General features: G+C 47.9%; 1 protein-coding gene and 1 long non-coding RNA gene across 8 annotated transcripts in view; one reads left to right on the forward strand and one right to left on the reverse strand.

Annotated features, from left to right (window-relative positions):
• TRERF1 (transcriptional regulating factor 1) overlaps nt 1–16,993 on the reverse strand; it is a 210,790-nt gene that overhangs the window by 52,682 nt on the left and 141,115 nt on the right. For all 7 annotated transcript variants that reach the window (XM_030315515.1, XM_030315520.1, XM_030315519.1 and 4 more), the window contains exon 4: nt 16,439–16,553. The gene's annotated coding sequence lies outside the window, so the exon portion shown is untranslated. The remainder of the gene's footprint in view (nt 1–16,438; nt 16,554–16,993) is intronic.
• On the forward strand, nt 2,076–7,497 carry LOC115513945. The gene is made up of 3 exons (XR_003968843.1): nt 2,076–2,134; nt 6,881–6,992; nt 7,344–7,497. It is a non-coding gene; the product is annotated as an uncharacterized LOC115513945 (long non-coding RNA).

Below are 16,993 nucleotides of genomic sequence, written 5' to 3' on the forward strand. Positions count from 1 at the left end.
TCCCCGAGAAGCCCCAAAACCTGTCTGGACTTGCCCAAGTCCGATATCCAGTTGGTCATTGGCCGCCATTATCTCTCTGTCTCAAATTCTTGCCCAGACAACTTCCCTTTGCTGCTCTAAGACCAGGGGGCTGCCATGAGGCATCCCCCAGGGCCCCTGTGACTGAAATCAGAGGGTGGAAAAAGAGCCCCTAAAGGTTGGGGGCCTCGGGGAGAGTGAGAACCAAACCGCAGAGGGAGGATTTACAGGCCCAGACATGCATCCTTCTGCTTGTTGGAAATATCACTCCATCAGGGAGTCACCTCAGATATTCTATTTTCCAACCAATGCCAGAATTTAAGTTCTAAAGGTGCAGAATTGTGTCTTAATACCTCTATTTTTATGTCTCGCCCTCCCTTCTCCACTCTTCCATGACCAGTGTTGGGCCCAAAGCAGATCCACTCAGTGTTCATAGAATTCGGCAAACAAGTTTGTCAAACATGAGTGCTGTGTGCCTGGCTAAGGACCAGGAGGTGAAGGAGACACTCCTCTTTCCAGGAAGCTGGTGAAGCCCAGGGTTAAGCCTCGGATGCCAGCATAAGATTGTCCCCAACAGTGCCCAGGTGTCCTCCAGCCCCAGGTGGAGGACGACTGCGGGGAGGTGCTGATGGGAGGGCAGCAGGACAGACACCCAACGCCATGTGGGTGAGCTGGACTAACGCTACCGGGCAGATGGGAAGGAAGAATGATAAAGATAAAGAAGAATGGTAAAGAAAGATAACAGCTAACACGCATGTGATGCTGACCTCGGGCCACGCACAGTGCCAAGTCCTTTACACGCCCCTCACACAACCCCCCCAGGTGGGAACCTGCACCCATCACACTTCACTACCCTACCCATCTCCCACTGACACCCTGTGACAGCACTGATGTGCCCCCTATGAATCTCTCCGAGACTCTCTTCAGGATATACACCCAGGAGTTCAGAATTCCCCTTCTAGTAAGCTGGTTACAGACAACAGACGGACACATCCAAACAACCTAGACACAAGCATACACACTGTGGCATTGTATAGAATAGCCAAAGATCGACATCATCTCAAATGCCAATCGCTAAGGGACTGATTAAAGATAATTAAGGAATAACCACACAATGGAATACTATGCAGCTGTTAAAAAGAGCAACAAAACTCTCTGTGAACTGATATGGAAAGCTTTCCAAAGTTAAAATAGAATATACATATAGGGGCGCCTGGGTGGCTCACTCGGTTAAGTGTCTGACTTCAGCTCAGGTCACGATCTCGCGGTTTGTGAGTTCGAGCTCTGTGTTGGGCTTTCGGAGCCTGGAGCCTACTTCAGATTCTGTGTCTCCCTCTCTCTCTCTCTCTCTCTCTGCCCCTCCCCCGCTCACACTCTGTCTCTCTCTCAAAAATACACATTAAAAAAATTTTAGAAAAAGGAATATACATATATATGTAAATAGTTGATCCTCATTATTAGCAGTAATATGTCCTGTGAAGTCACCACGAATACCTCATGAGTGAACAGTGTACCACTGCTTCCAGAAGAAATATGAGGTTAGGTTCCCGTGAGCCTCTGATCACAACCTTGTTTTATGTATGTTTCCGTTCAAAGCTACCTTATTTAATATATATATTACTGATTCATAAACAACGAACTCACAGCCGGCAGCACTTTCATTCTTATTTAAATAAAGCTTATCTCACAAGTATTTTCCCCATAAGCCACACGCAACCTCCTTGCACTTCGGAGCACTGGACAGCACATCGGCACCACACCTGGGGGCCATTTTAAACAGTGAAATCAACAGGAAGCACAAGAATGTGAAAAACGTGGCACCAAACAGACTGGGAAAAGGACACCTGTTTGCAGCACAAGAGCCGAAACAGGAAGGCAACGCACCACGCAGGTCAACCTCAGCCGGGGACGCGTGTGGGGCAAATCAAATGTTCCACTGCTCTGTGCACGTCCGCCAATGACTTCGAAAGTGCCGCGAGTATGGACTTGGGGGTTGCAAATAAATTTGAGAGAGTAGGAGACTTTGCAAACATGGAATCCGTGAATCATGAGGCCCGACTTACATTCACGGCTGGTTGTTGGGCATCAAGACAATCTGGAAGGATCCAAGAAACCGGTAAGAGTTGTACTTGGGGTGGGGTAGGGACGGGAGGGGCTGTGTCCGGGCTGAATGGGAAGAGAGTGGGAAGGAGACTTCATTTTATAACTTTTTATATTCCTCTCAATTACTAAACCATGGGAAGCTATTACCTCTTCAAAAACAGACAATAAAACACTGAAAAACCTGCACGGACACTTACAAGCCCTACATTCATGCCTTAAAATTTTATGGTTTTTTAAAAAAAATTATTTAATGTTTTTATTTATTTTTGAGACAGAGAGACAGAGCAGGGGAGGGGCAGAGAAAGGGGGAGACACAGAATCTGAAGGGGACTCCAGGCTCTGAGCTGTCAGCACAGAGCCTGATGCGGGGCTCGAACTCACGGAGTGTGAGATCATGACCTGAGCTGAAGTCGGACACCCAACCGACTGAGCCACCCAGGTGCCCCTAAAATCTTATGTTAGCTTCAAACGCAAATATCTTACTAATCTTTTGAGGTGGGGTCCAGGCCTTTGGGTGTGGATTTGTGGACGAGAGCTCTGCATTTGTCTTTTCTGCATAAATCACCCCGGGATGCGTGCATAACCTGTCACTTTCTAGTCCGGTGTCTGTAAAAAGGAGCTGAAAACTGAGGACGCCCGTCAAGGAGCCATGGTGCAGACTCCTCTAACAGACACGTTTTCTTTCTCCACCTAGCGCGGGTCTCCAGCAGTTGTCGTGCACACACCTGAGCAGGGGTTTTCTTTGGGTGGCTTGCTTTTATAAATTCTTCCTAAAGCGTTCACTTGCCTTTTCACAGAAACCGCATTTCTATTTCTTTTTGGTTTTCGGAGGTCATCAGCTCACGTCACATTTCATCTACGCGGTTACGGAACTGAGTACAACTGTTGGAAGCAGGTGCCCGTGTGGCCCCAACCACACCTGTGAGGGAGGGGGCCGTGTGGGTGGTCTGGGGGGCGGGGGGGGGGGGGGAGAAGGGCAGGTGCCAATCATTAGGTGAAGGTCGTTGTAGAGTGCATCACCTGTGTGTGAATGTGCCTTGTGAACCACAAAAATGCAGTATGTCGCTGAACCACACCTTTGTGCATTATTCTTTGTGCATTTTACATGTCAGCTCTGTCCACGGGTCAGACAGACTCTCTGGGGGCAGAGGGCTGGTCCTCGTGGCGCTCAGAGGGGTGAGGTAGGCCCTCGGGGAACAGTTTCTGGAAGCCAGATGCCTTTTTCAAAGGCCTTCAAGGTAGGATTTCTGACAGAGGACATGTAGCCATCACGTTTGAAGGTAGAGGAAAGGCAGGTCTATAAGATCTCCTGAAGTGCCCTACTAACCCGCAGAGAAGCTATTTGGGACATAAATCCTCAGTCTGAGCGTCCCCCGCTGCTCCTGGCTGAGGAGAATCCCCTTATGGGGGAGAGGTGGCACCCCCCCCACCCCCCCGCTGGCAACAGGGGCAAAGCGCCAAAATCCGTGACCTGAACCCAAAAGGCCTTTGTCTCAGCAGTTGACTCTCTGTTTCGCAGAGAAAATGGAGATTGGAGGCACTTACTCCCTCTGCTTCCTGGGCCCCACATGAACTTTCACCCCTCTACCCTTGCCCCAACTCTTTTCACTCGTCTTAAGTACCAGAAGGGCCTGAATCAGAAACCTGGGACCCCCAAGAGCCCAGTATCCCCTTACTTCCAATAGGTTATTAATTCCTGTCGGCCTCTCTTCCATGGCCTTGCCTGACCATCTTCTCCTGTCACTCCCCTGCCGAGTCATGGCTGGCCTCGCTCCCTCCAGCCCACTTTCCCCCCAGGAGTCCTGTCCACGCCACCCCTCTGCCCGAAACCTCCAGCGTCCCCCTGGTCAACAGGAGAAGATTCCCAACAGCTCAGCCTGGCACACGGGGCCCTCACAATTTGGCCTCACCTACCTGTGCAACGATTTGCCCATCCATTCACCCATACACATCCTGAGCACCAGACCTATGGAGCTACTCCGAGCTTCCAGAACACTGGTCCCTCTGCCTGAAATCACTTTCTCTCATCTTCCACCTTCTCAGACTACAAGTTCCTGTTCAGACTTAACATCTTTTATGAAAACTTCCCCCAACTCTCAGCCATGCATTATAACAAAAAATTTATTGAGTGCCTACTATATACTACCATACAGAGTGGGGGGTGGCTAACACAACTTGGTGTCAGCTCTCATGGGGCCTGCAGTCTGGAGAGGCAGTGTCAGACACAGAAAAATGTAACTCTGTGACTGTGATGGATGTGATGGATGGCTATAATAACGGGCCGTGACCTCAGCAGAGAGGTGTGGGAAGGATCCTCTGAGGAAGTCACAGTGAGGCTGCAATCTGAAAGATGAGAAGGGTGTGGAAATGATGTGAACTGCCACGTTCCATACAGTCAAGAGCAGTATGGGCAAAGGTCCTGTGGCAGGTGGGAACACGGTAGACAGAAGGAACAACAACAACAAAAGGGCCAGAGTGGCTGAAATGCAGGATCAAGGGTCATGGTGATAAAACCGGAAGCGGGGCAAGGGCCAGACCACCCAAGGTTCTTGAGGGCAAGGAGTTTTATCTTTATCCTAAAAGTAATGGGAAACCATAAAAGTAGTTTGAGCAGTGTGTGTCTGTGTGTGTGTCGTCCAAGCATGTGTGACTCACCAGATTTCCATCTTGAAAAGAACACAGTGTAGACCAGAAGTCAACAGAGTTTTTCAAAGTAAAGGGCCAGACAGAAGATATTCTTGGTGTTGCAGCCAGATGGCAAAACCAAGGCTATGATGTAGACACCTATGTAATAAAGGATATATAAATTTCTACAAATTTTTCAAGGAAGCTGAAAACATACTAATAATGGAGTACTTTTTTTTTTTTTTTTTTGTAATATAGATCTGTTAATGGGGAGAACGGAAAGATTTTTTGGAGGGATAACATTTTGCTTAATTGGGGTTCAAAGCCAGTGTTCCCGTATCATCAAGTGTTCATGTGTATAAAGCATTTTGAGCTCATGGGCCATACAAAATCAGGCAGCGGCGGATTTGGCCCACGGACCACAGTTTGTGGATCTGTGGAGCAGATGTGGACTGGAGATGGGTGAGTGGGGATACAGGGGGGACCTAGTTCTATGGTGGTCCAGGCCAGGCGGCTCGGATGTGAGTAGTGACAGAGGGGTATTTGGGGGTGAACGTGACAGAACTTAGTGATGGATGGGTACAGGGGGGCCGGAGGGGGAGGTGTCAGGATGGCGCCCAGATGTCAGGTTTGCACCTGTGAAGACGGGGAGTACTGTGAGAGTTCAGTTTTGTTTTGAGACCTACAACAGAAGCTGCCACTGAGGCAGCCGGACCGACGGCTCCCAGGCTGGGAGGTCTGTGAGTTCTGCGAGAGCGCAGAGCGGGGCTTGAACTGGCAAACCGTGAAATCGTGCCTGAGCAGAAGTTGGACGCTTAGCCAACTGAGTCACCCAGGCGCCCCTAAGGCGTGCCTCATCAACTCCGTCTTCAGGGACCAGCATAATATGTGGTACCCATGGGCACTAAGGACATGAGAGAGGGAGACAGGGAGGGGGGAAGGGGAGAACTTCTGTTCCTACAGGATAACATGGAGAAGACCCCCTCAATTCACAAAGGAATCCTTCTCTGAAGAGCAGACCATGTTCCAACGGCTAACCTTCCCAAGAGCTGCTTTTGATAAGGGTCACTGGACACCCCCCCCCCCCCAGTTACGTTAAATCATCCAAGCGTGTGAGCTCACACACACATTTATACACAAATCTCTTCCCCACCAACCCTTGCAACATGATTTGTGGTGATAGTGTATTAATAACACACCCATCAGCTGTCAGTTCAACATGTCTAAATATTATGCTCCATCACCCAGAACATCATTTTTTTAAATTAAAAAAAAAAAAATGAAGTGGCAATTCCACTCACAGCAAGGAGGGTAGAAAGGAAAAAAAGCTACAGGTTAAAGAAAATCAATTTTTCTCTTTTCTTTGTTTTTTTTTCCCCCTCCAAATAAAATAAGAAGCTCGTGGTTCCATTTCCTTGACAACCCTGGGATGAGGTCAATGCTGAGATACAGAGTGGCCTGGCCTGATGACCATGGGGCGTGTTTGCAGGCATCTGTAGAGCTCAGAGCAGACGGGTCCCCTGGTCCACAGCCACAGATCATCTGGGCTCCAATGTGGAGCCTGTGACAGGGACATCAAGGAGTTCACAGGAGGGTGTGCATTCTGGAAAGCAGTGAAAAAAGCACAGACATGTATTTTTGTCCTCAATTTTGTTTGGTCCTCACAACAATTTTGTCCTCACAACAAACCTGTGAGGTTAGAAGTGTTTTTCCCTATTTAAAAGACGAGGGGATTAATATGGAGGGGATAATCTGCCCCAGGTCACACAATTAGTGACAAAGGTCTGGGCCTCCAGCCCTCTGACGCCCAAGGATGAGGCTTCCTGTGATCTTCTGCAGTGTCCCTGGTTCCCCATCACAGATCTGATTAGCATGAAGCTACTTCCCTAGTTGGAGCCGTCCAGCTTTCTCTTTGACTTCCTGAGGGTCAAAGCCAGTTTTACCACAGTACAGACGTGCCCTGGGAATCTGGCCACCAGCACTTAGCAACCTTCAACCCTCCAGCACATGGCCATGAGCTTGGAAGCGCTGGAAAAGAAGCTGATGCACTTTAGACCAAAAAAACCTATTTTGAGTCCGAAAGGGATAAGCTCCAGCTATCCGGAAATTTTTTTTTTTTTTTTTTACTCCTCAGGAACTTCTCCCTGGAGAGACACAAATGGCAGGCAGTTTCCTCACAGCAATGCCGAGACCGCTGTTCTGGAGTCAGAAGACCAGAGTTCAAATCCTAAGCTCCCATTGGCAAAGTAAGAACCCAGACCCAGCAGGTTGATCTTGTCTTTTTTTATTTATTTTTTTTTTGGGGGGGGTGGCGGTGGGGGTGGGGGGTGGGGAGAGGAGGTTCAGTTTCGACATCTGTAAGGGAGGGATAACAATACCTACGGTTCCAGTTTTTTGGTGAAGATTAAACCAAGAGAATGTACGGGACGTGCATGGCATCCAGTGAGGACTCACGGAGGCTCACCAACCTGGGGTGGGGTTCCTGTTGTTTTGTTATGACTTGGGTACAGTTTAGATCGGGCCCAATGACTCAGTCAGGATTGAACTGGTGTGGTTATTCGTTTCCTGGGCAACCCTGAGCCCTCCCTTTGTTTCAGTTAGCAGATTGGTGCTCAGGGGCAGAAGCTGCCAGAAGTGGACACGATAAGGAAGAGAGAAACACTGTATGAACCGTCCGCTGGGAAACCTCCGCGGTCTGGGGCCCTCTGGTGCAGGGACTAACAACCGTATTTACCCCACTACCCACTACATCCGGGTTCATTCACCTTCATCCCTAATGAAGATGGGAGACACCATGGAAAGCCTCACCTTGCGTTTAAAAAAAATTTTTTTTAAACGTTTGTTTAGTTTTGAGAGAGAGAGAGAGAGAGAGAGAGACAGAGTGTGAGCGGGGCAGGGGCAGAGAGAGAGGGAGACACAGAATCCGAAGCAGGCTCCAGGCTCTGAGCTGTCAGCACAGAGCCCGACGCGGGGCTCGAATCCACAAACTAAGCCTCACCTTGCGTTTTAGCACGTCATGCACTAGGCAGAGAAATAAACCGAAGAATGTAATTGCTCACGTGACTTGCTCATTGTTGAGGGAAGATTTCTGGGCCAGGTGCGCCCCTGCAAGACAGGCCTTCGGCCCCCCATGGGTCAGTGAAACTCAGGAGGTACCTGAGAGGGACTCTGACTCAGTCCAAGTCCTCCCATGTGGTTACTGGTAATGAAGGAGGTGCCCTGCTCTCTGGGGTCTAGCCCTCAAGCAGTTCAAGACCCCAAGAACAAAAGACAAGTAATTATTTAGTGGCCATCTAAAGCTTAACAATATCTGTGGGTATCATTAAAGAAGAAAGGGTGTACCTGTTACCCATAAAGAGTCATTTCATTCCTGCCATGATACCAGATAAGGAGACAGTCTACTTCCTTTCCTGTTTCAAGAGGGCCCCCAGCTCTCAGATTCCTGGAAACTGTCAGTAACTCTGTCCCTAGCTGCAGTTTCCTTACTTTTAGTCACAGCCTCTGGGCCAGCCTCAACAACGGTCCCTTTAAGGAAGTTGGGACACACTGTGTGGCGGGGCTGTCCCAGGGAAGCAGGCCCGGGGTGGCTTCGGTGGCCCACATCTGCCACCTGATCCGGTGGGAAAATGAAAGCTTCCCCAGCGGAAGCACCAAACTCTCTCAGAGCTCATGCCAAGGCAGGTGTTCGTGAAGGAAAAACGAGGCCAACCTAAGCTTCAGTGTGTGGAGGGCACTCTCACATCCATTATTTTTCTGTGAGGCAGGCCCAGCAGGAGGCCGCATTCCCATTCTGAGCTAAGCTGTGGAGGAAGAGATTTCCAAAGGATCCCCCATGCCAGTATGAGAAAACCCGAGGGACTCGAAAGCGGAGGCCTCTGGTCCCAGGCCAAAGGGCCCCCTAGAGACCACAAAACCACTGCCACTAAAATGAGACTAGGGCACCCACGTGACTTGAACGTCCTCCAAAAACACTAACAAGGAGGCATCATGAAAGTGCAAAAAACCCAAATTCCTATTTATTTCTATTCCATCGATAAGTGTCCCAGCCTTCTCTCAATAGCTTCTATTTTGTCTGCCTTCTTTCCCGCCTCCCCCCCTCCCCCCCATTGTTGGTCTTCTGGACCTAACCCAAGTCTCCCCTCTCCGTTTGATTATGTGCACATAGATTATCTCCCTCTTCATGGGACACTCACAGGAAATTTAAACATTCTCAGACGGGGTTCTTTTAAGCCCACTTCCCCTGCCCTCCACCCCCACCCCCCACTCGGTTGCTGCGTATTCAGGAAATGCAAACCCAATATAAAGATAACCCGGACCAAACAGAAAAGGAGACTGGCCCTGTGACCTTGTTGGGCAAATGACTTCCCCTCCCTGCATCTCAGACTCAGCTTCCGCAGAACAAGGAGGTTGGGCCTGATGGGCTGCAAGGAGGTCCCTCCGGCTCTGACCTGCGAAGGCTCAGATGGCTGAGCCTCGCTAGCCACTGCCTGGTCCCGGGGACACACAACAATCCTGAGTCAGGATACTGAGGCAGTGGGGTTTTCTACCACCTCACACTACCCGTAAGCATCCTAATCTACGGTGGGGAAAGAGCGATGGGAGCCAGGATGGGAGCCTGATTTCAGGCTCAGTTCTGCCATCTTTAGGAACAGGGAAGAGAGTGAGTGGGGGAGGGTACCTGAGCAGACTTAAGCTCCAGCTACAGGGTTTTAATTAAAAACAAAACCCAACAAACAAACAAACAAACCCCAGAATGTATATGACTAATGTAATAAAGATTTTAAAAATATTTTTAGAGGGGAGCCCACCCAACAGTGAGAAGGAACTAATGTCAATCTCCAGAGCAGCACTTAAAGACTCCGTTTAAGACATCTATCCATTGGGGGCGCCTGGGTGGCTCAGTGGTTAAGAATCTGACTTCAGCTCAGGTCATGATCTTGCAGTCTGTGAGTTTGAGCCTGGTATCGGGCTCTGTGCTAACAGCTCGGAGCCTGGAGCCTGCTTCGGATTCTGTGTCTCCCTCTCTCTCTCTGTCCCTCCCCTGCTCTCTCTCTCTCTCTCTCTCTCTCTCTCAGAAATAAATAAACATTAAAACAAAAAAAATCATCTATCCATTGGCTTTTAGTGCCCCTGACAGCATAGGAGTCCTTTGCCTGGGGCTCCTCTGGTCTCTGTATCCATAATAATCCTGGCTCCCCAAACTCCTAGACAGCCCCAGACATAATGCGTTGAACTTCCTGGTTCTGGAAAACGGCCTCCACGACTGCACCTAGAATAAACCCCTTGTTTCCCTGTGCGGGGCTGACAAACAGAACTTGGGCTGGGTTGTCACCCAATGAAGACTATTTCATCTACCAGTTGAGCTCTCTCTGGGCAAAGACGGTTGGATGGTATAAGTAATCAATCTTGGCTCACGGCTCTGAGTAACTCGAATGGAGGAGGGACAGGAAGCATGAGTCATCATGGGGAGAGAGCTGTTAATAGACTTTGAGGTTTGCAGGCAGGGGTGGGGTTAGGCCTGGCCCCTCAGCTGGGTGGAGCATATCTAGGACATCATCTTGGGAGTTGTGGAGAACAAAGAAGCCCCTCTCTAACCATAGCAACATCAGCGCCCAGGCTCCTAGAACCTGCATCCTTCTAGATAGTTGAGAAACACCTGGAAAAGGAAGACAAGTAGTTGATTCCAAGTAAATCGCTGATACTTACAGACTGCATTTTTAAAGAAAGTTGCCAATCACTGTTTTACAACAGTGAGCTGAGGACCTAGAGTCAACTAAGCATTTGTTAGTGAGACAGAAGCCAAATGCTAATCCACCCAAGACCACCATGTTCACTGGCCACGACTGGTCAAACACACTTGGGAAGCTTGGTGAAACACAGTCAAACATTGACTGCAGGACTTCTCAGGGCTTTTGATATGCTAGTGGACGTGGCTCTCCGAGAGGAGCCAGCCAGAAGCACCGCACTGAGTCTCACTGGCTCATGAGAACACCCATCTCTGTTCACATTGGTTCACACCTTTTCTACACCCAGCTGCCTCACTCTACCCGCCCCATCGGGCCAGCTCCAGTCTGTCTGCTCCAGCCTTCCTTGGCCACTCAATAGGATACAGTGCTGTCCCCCCATGGCAACCCATTCTGTATACCCAACACTTAATCTCATGAAGATGGTTTATCCTTTATGTCTGTTTTTGGTCATAAAGTCTTTTCAAATAAACAGACTCTATTTTTTAGAGTAGTTTTAGGGTCCCACCAACTCTATGCATTTTTTTTGTATGCCACTTGCCTACTGTATAAAGCCTACGGTCACTATGAATAGCAGACGCTGAATAAAGTCATTGCCTGACAGATCTCAAATCAGGAAGCGATATAAATCTGAGAGTGATATAAAGCCACTTAACAGAAGGGAGTGTGTGAAATAAAGTGTCACGCCGGCTATAAGGATGAAAGTAAAACGGACAGTGAGGGCCACCTCTCTCTCACCCTCGCTGGACATGTGTCCAGTGGATTGGTTGTGCCCTCCCTTGATCTGGGGGGTCCACAAAGGAAAAGTCCCCAGTCCGCAAGGGAAAAGCATCATGAGGCCCCAGCCCCCTCACGGTTCCATGACAGAGGGCACATCTTGGAGGAAGGACCGAGATTGAGTATCTCACTTCCAGAACCCTTGGTTTATATCCTCTGCAAATACTGGCCAGACCAGTGTAGGCTCTGTTTTCCCTCAAACTTTCTTTAAAAAATACCCCACTTTGAAGAACATAATGGTGAAGCTGGGAATCCCACACTGCCCCTAGATTTCTGCCTCCATTTTCATCATGTTTCGTAAACCAGCTTTTGTCAACTTAAAAGTACCACTGAACGAAAGCTCGGGCCTTGAAGGGGTCTGTCTCAGTCATAATATCGACTATCACAGACTCAGTGCTGAGATGCTCCAAGTTCCTGTCACCAGCTCAACGTGCACAGTCTTACTTAGTCCTTAAATAGGTCGGTCTATTGTCCCCCTGTTACAGATGAAGAAACTGAAGCTCAGAGACCCCGAGCTAGTAAGTGGCAGAGTGAGGTTCAAACTCAGCTCTTTCTCCCTACCCCCAAAGCTCAAAAAGCCTACCCACTGTGCTCTGTGGCCTCTCCTCCAACGAACGGCACATACCAAGAGACGGAAAAGCCGACAGCAGAAAGGGTGGGGGCAGGGGAAGAGGAGGGAGGAGACTGGGAAGGAGAGAGTGGCATGCAGAGGAGAGGAAGCTGAGATTTGGAGGAGACGCACATGTGTCTGGCACTGGAGCCAGGAGGCCTTTGAGGAGTGGGAGTGAAGCGGGAAAGTTGCTGGTGACTGCTGGAGAAATAGGCCACAAAATATGCAGAAGCCATTTCCTCTCTCAAGGAAGATAAACAATAGATTCGTAAACAAATTTCCCAAAGCTGTGCAGCTATTTAAAGCATTCTGCTAGGGACTCCTTATCCCTTGTGAGCATAAAGTTCATCCGCCAAAAATGGTCAACAGTTACCTTGGGGAGAGGGAAAGTGGGAAAGGGGGACAGGAGAGGACATACCTCACAATGCATCACCTGTTAGCCCTGTGACTGCAGCCAGTTACGTGCCCTCTCTGAGCCTTGGTTCACTCTTCTGTGAACAAGGACTAGTAGCTGCTGCCCCTCAGAGCTATGGTGGAGAAGAAAGAAGATATACTTTCTGGCAATATGGCAGTCCAGATGCCCTCTTGACCTTCCCTGTCGAAACAACTGACATGCTGGATAAAATGTAAAATAGAAGAAGTGTATACACATCACCGAGCTGTGCTAATGGAAGGATTCTTCAAAGACCAAAAACAAACCCAAAGCAGCAACCCTCAGAAGTGGGCTAGCAGCAAAGCTGACTTTTGCCCTGAGGGTTCCTGTCGAACCCTAGAGATTCTATGTTTGCCAGGAGAGCTGCACAGGGCTCAGGGGCCAGAAGAAAAAAACCTAGTTCCTCCATAAAGTTGGGGTCGAAGGCCCCACCCTCAGGGAATAAGAAATAAATGCACAACACAGAAGGGGACTGCAAGGAAACCTGACCTTGGGCTGGTAGAATGGGAGACAGATCTCTCCTGGAAATCTGTAACCACAAGCTGGACCTCACACAGGTTTGGAGTTTGAATTGATGCTTCTTATGTAGCTAGAGAAGTCTTCGGCAGAAAATCAATTTAAAGTGATTTCTGGATGTTAGTGCCCTGCAAGCAATTAGCAGAAATTAATACAAATTCTCTCTGGAAAAGTCAACATCAACGAATACCTCAAGTAATTCTTCAAGTTGCAAGGAAAACGAGCAGTGCACAGGAAACAAGGCGCCATGAGCACTGATCAGCAGAACTAGACCCCCAAGCATTTCCAGAGTCTGGAATTACCAGACAAAAAATGTTACGATGTCCAAATAGCTACCTGAATATATTAAAGAAATAAAAAAAGAAGTTTGCAAACATGAGCAGGAAATAAGAGACTAGGAAAAAACTCACCAAGCAGATCTGAAGTATAATGAACCAGAACTTCTAGAAACGATAAATAAAAGTATCAAAAAGAAAATGGATGCAATCAGTGGGTGGATTAAGCAGCATTTGAATCACAGAATACAGGAGTTGGATGGAAGGAAGATGTGAAGTAATTATTGAGTTCAGCCCAGAGAAAAAGAGAGGTTAAGAGATACAGAGAGCAGGGGCGCCTGGGTGGCTCAAGTCAGTTGGGCATCCAACTTTGGCTCAGGTCATGATCTCACGGTTTGTGAGTCCGATCTCTGCCTCTGAGCTGTCAGCACAGAGCCTGCTTCAGATTCCGGGTCTCCCTCTCTCTCTGCCCCTCCCCACTCACGCTCTCTCTCTCAAAAATAAATAAATGTTAAAAAAAAAAAAAAGATACAGAGAACAGAGTGAGAAGGCCTAACATAAGTCTAATAGGAGTTTCAGAAGAAGGTATCAGAGGGAACAGAAAAGAGGCAATATTCAAATAAATGAAAGGTGAGAGATTTCCAGGACTATTAAAACCAAAACCAAACAGACAGACAAAAACCGTTGTTTTTAACCCAGCCAGAGAGAAATGCCAGGTCACTTGTAAAGGAACAGCAATTACACTGAAGGCCGACTTTCTCAACAGCAATCTCAAGGCCAGAAGCAGTGAAATAACGGCCTCAATGACCTAAGAGAATATATTCAGTAAAGCTACCTCTCAAAATGGAGAGCAAAATAAAGACATTTATTTTCAAGCCAACAAAAGCCCCAAAACCAAAGCAAACTGGAAAAAATCTGAGAATTTACAACCAACAGGCTCTCACTAAAGGCTGATGCTAAAGTATTTATTTCATGCAGAAGGAAAATGACCTCAGATTCATGAAACAAGGGTAAGAAAAGATAATGATAAGTATGTAGATACATCCGTATCAACACTTACTATATACAACAACGATGTCTGACTGGTAGGGTAAAAAACCAGGACAGAATGAAAACACAGCATAATTGTATAGGGGCACCTGGGTGGCTTAGTTGGTTGAGCACCCAACTTCGGCTTGGATCATGATTTTTCAGTTCATGGGTTCGAGCCGTGCTTCGGGCTCTGCACTGACAGCTCAGAGCCTGGAGCCTGCTTCAGATTCTGTGTCTCCCTCTGTCTGCCCCTCCCTGCTCACACTCTGTCTCTCTCTCTCCCCAAAATAAATAACCATTAAAAAAAATTTTTTTTAAATAATTGTAGGGGAGCCTGGGTGGCTCAGTCGGTTAAGCGTCGGACTTCAGCTCAGGTCATGATCTCATGGTCTGTGAGTTCGAGGCCTGCGTCAGGCTCTGTGCTAACAACTCAGAGCCTCTGGGGCCTGCTTTAGATTCTGTGTTTCTGCCTCTCTCTGCCCCTCCCCGACTCGTGCTCTGTCTCATGCTCTGTCTCGCTCTGTCTCTCAAAACTATATAAAATGTTAAAAAATAATAAAATAATTGTATATAGATTGGGAGAGGCACTGAACTAGAATTGAACTACTGTCTGGTTCTCGCATTGTTGGGGAGGAAGATAAAGACCCAGATTAATTTTAGCCTTCGGTAAGTACACCAGTTATAACAGCTGGAGTAACTACTGAAAGATCAGAGTGTGTAACTTCCAAATAAGACGATGGAAAATGGAACGAGGGAGAAAAACACCTCAATCTAGAAGAAAGAGCAGAAAAAGTTGCACGTATATAAAGGTGGTACAAACGTATCTGAATTCACCAATAATACACACGGATTCTAAACAGCACTGCCTTAAAACACGTAAAACAAAAATTTCAGCACTACAAGGAGAAACTGACAAATCCAATGGGAGATTTTTAAGATAATATCGATAATTGATAGAGTCACTGGACAAAAACAGGACGTATTATAGATGATCTGAAAAGTATAACAGACTAATTTATTTTGATGATCATATACAGAAAACTATATCCACTAATTATAGAATACACAGGTTTTTCAAGCACTCATGGAACATTTGAGAAAAAAGTTGAAAAGAGATAATCTATAAAAAAGGAGCACACAGAAGGGGTTCAATGCTTATTTCAAACTCTCTCCAAGGATCCAAACCTATTCTGTCTTGATGTACTTCACGTCTAGCACAGTGACTGTCCCAAAGGAGGCTCTTTTTTTTTTTAATTTTTATTTTATTTATTTTTAAAATTTACATCCAAGTTAGTTAGCATATAGTGTTATAATGATTTCAGGAGTAGATTCCAGTGACTCATCCCCTATGTGTAACACCCAGTGCTCATCCCAACAAGTGTCTTCCTTAATGCCCCTTGCCAATTTAGCTCATCCCCCCACCCACAGCCCTTCCAGCAGCCCTCAGTTTGTTCTCTGTATTTAAGGATCTCTTCTGTTTTGTCCCTCTCCCCGTTTTCATATTATTTTTGCTTCCCTTCCCCCTGAGGAGGCTCTTTAAATGGAGTGAAGAAAGAATGATAACCGGAGGCTTCTCCGTTGAGTACGGCACAGGCTGGCGAGTGGCAGGGCCAACACGGGAGCCCTTTCCAACATGGAGAGGGACAAGAGGACAAGGTGAGTGGTGCCAGTCTCTAGGGAGAATGGATACAAGCAAGGAAAGCAAAGTCATGACAGCCATCTTCAAATGTGAAGAGAGTCACATGGAAGAGTTTCTGGAAGTCCAGTCTTTGTGGTTCCAAATGGCAGAGCAGAGAAGGGCAGACAGGAATTACAGAGAATTTGTCCCAAACCAGGAAGAGTTTTCCAACCACGGCTCAACACTGGTTAGGAATTGGCCTGGGTGATCTTCTAAGACCCCTTATGACCCTATGTGGGACAGGAGTCTGTCTGGGATGTCTTGGGAGTCCCAGACCACGGAGCGACGGTCCTTCCAATGCCATTCTTCCAGAGATTCCTTCACCCAAATTTCCCTGGCTCTACAAGTCCTAAGAGATCTGCCAAAGGTCCCAGATTCAGGAGGTCGTAGAGGACTAATGAGAGCTTGAGGCCCTAAATACTCAATTCAGCGTCATTTCTGTTCCACCAATGGCCTATTACCTGCAATGGGCATGCTTTGCCCTGCCAGGCTGACATGCACTTTCTAAGGCTACCCATGTGCCAGTAAACCCCATTCTCCCAGCACAAGGTGCGAGATCACAAGAGCATAGAGAATTAGTTAGAATAACAATGCCTGAACCTTCTAGGAGAAGGGAAGCAAGCTCACCTTGACCTTCGCAGCAGATGGTTGAGTTGGGGGCTTGGCTCTGGGGGCTTCTCCTGTGGCCGGCCAGTCATGCTGCTCTCATGCTGCTGGGCAGGTGGGAAGAGGAGGCCTGGTTCTGTGGGGGAAAAGAGCAGGAAAGATCACTCCTTCATCGTTCACTCCTAGCTCGCCATCACCAGCCTACAGGGGATACCAACCAAAAGCCCAGGGAGTTCCTGAAGCTGGCCTCACTCACTCTCATGTCCTCGGGGAGCAGGCATGGATGAGACAAACATTTCCCGTGCCCCATAATGTGCCATGCGGGGGTATGAGGAACAAGGCGACACAGATGAATTAGATGTATTCACTGTTCTCAAAAAACGGTTTAGCAAGAGAGAGAGGTGGGGGGGTGCACATTTCATTACAATATAATTTGGTAAGTGCTGTGATTTCCCCAAATTCATTCAACAGCCTACCTGTCCCACAGGGGAGCAGAGGCAGCCCGAGCGTGCTCCGCACGAGACTTCCCAAAACGCTTGTCAGGAAGGGCGAGGTGTCCCTGTTTTTGTTTTAATT

The sequence above is a fragment of the Lynx canadensis genome, chromosome B2 (genome assembly GCF_007474595.2).
Source record: "Lynx canadensis isolate LIC74 chromosome B2, mLynCan4.pri.v2, whole genome shotgun sequence".
NCBI lineage: Eukaryota > Metazoa > Chordata > Mammalia > Carnivora > Felidae > Lynx > Lynx canadensis.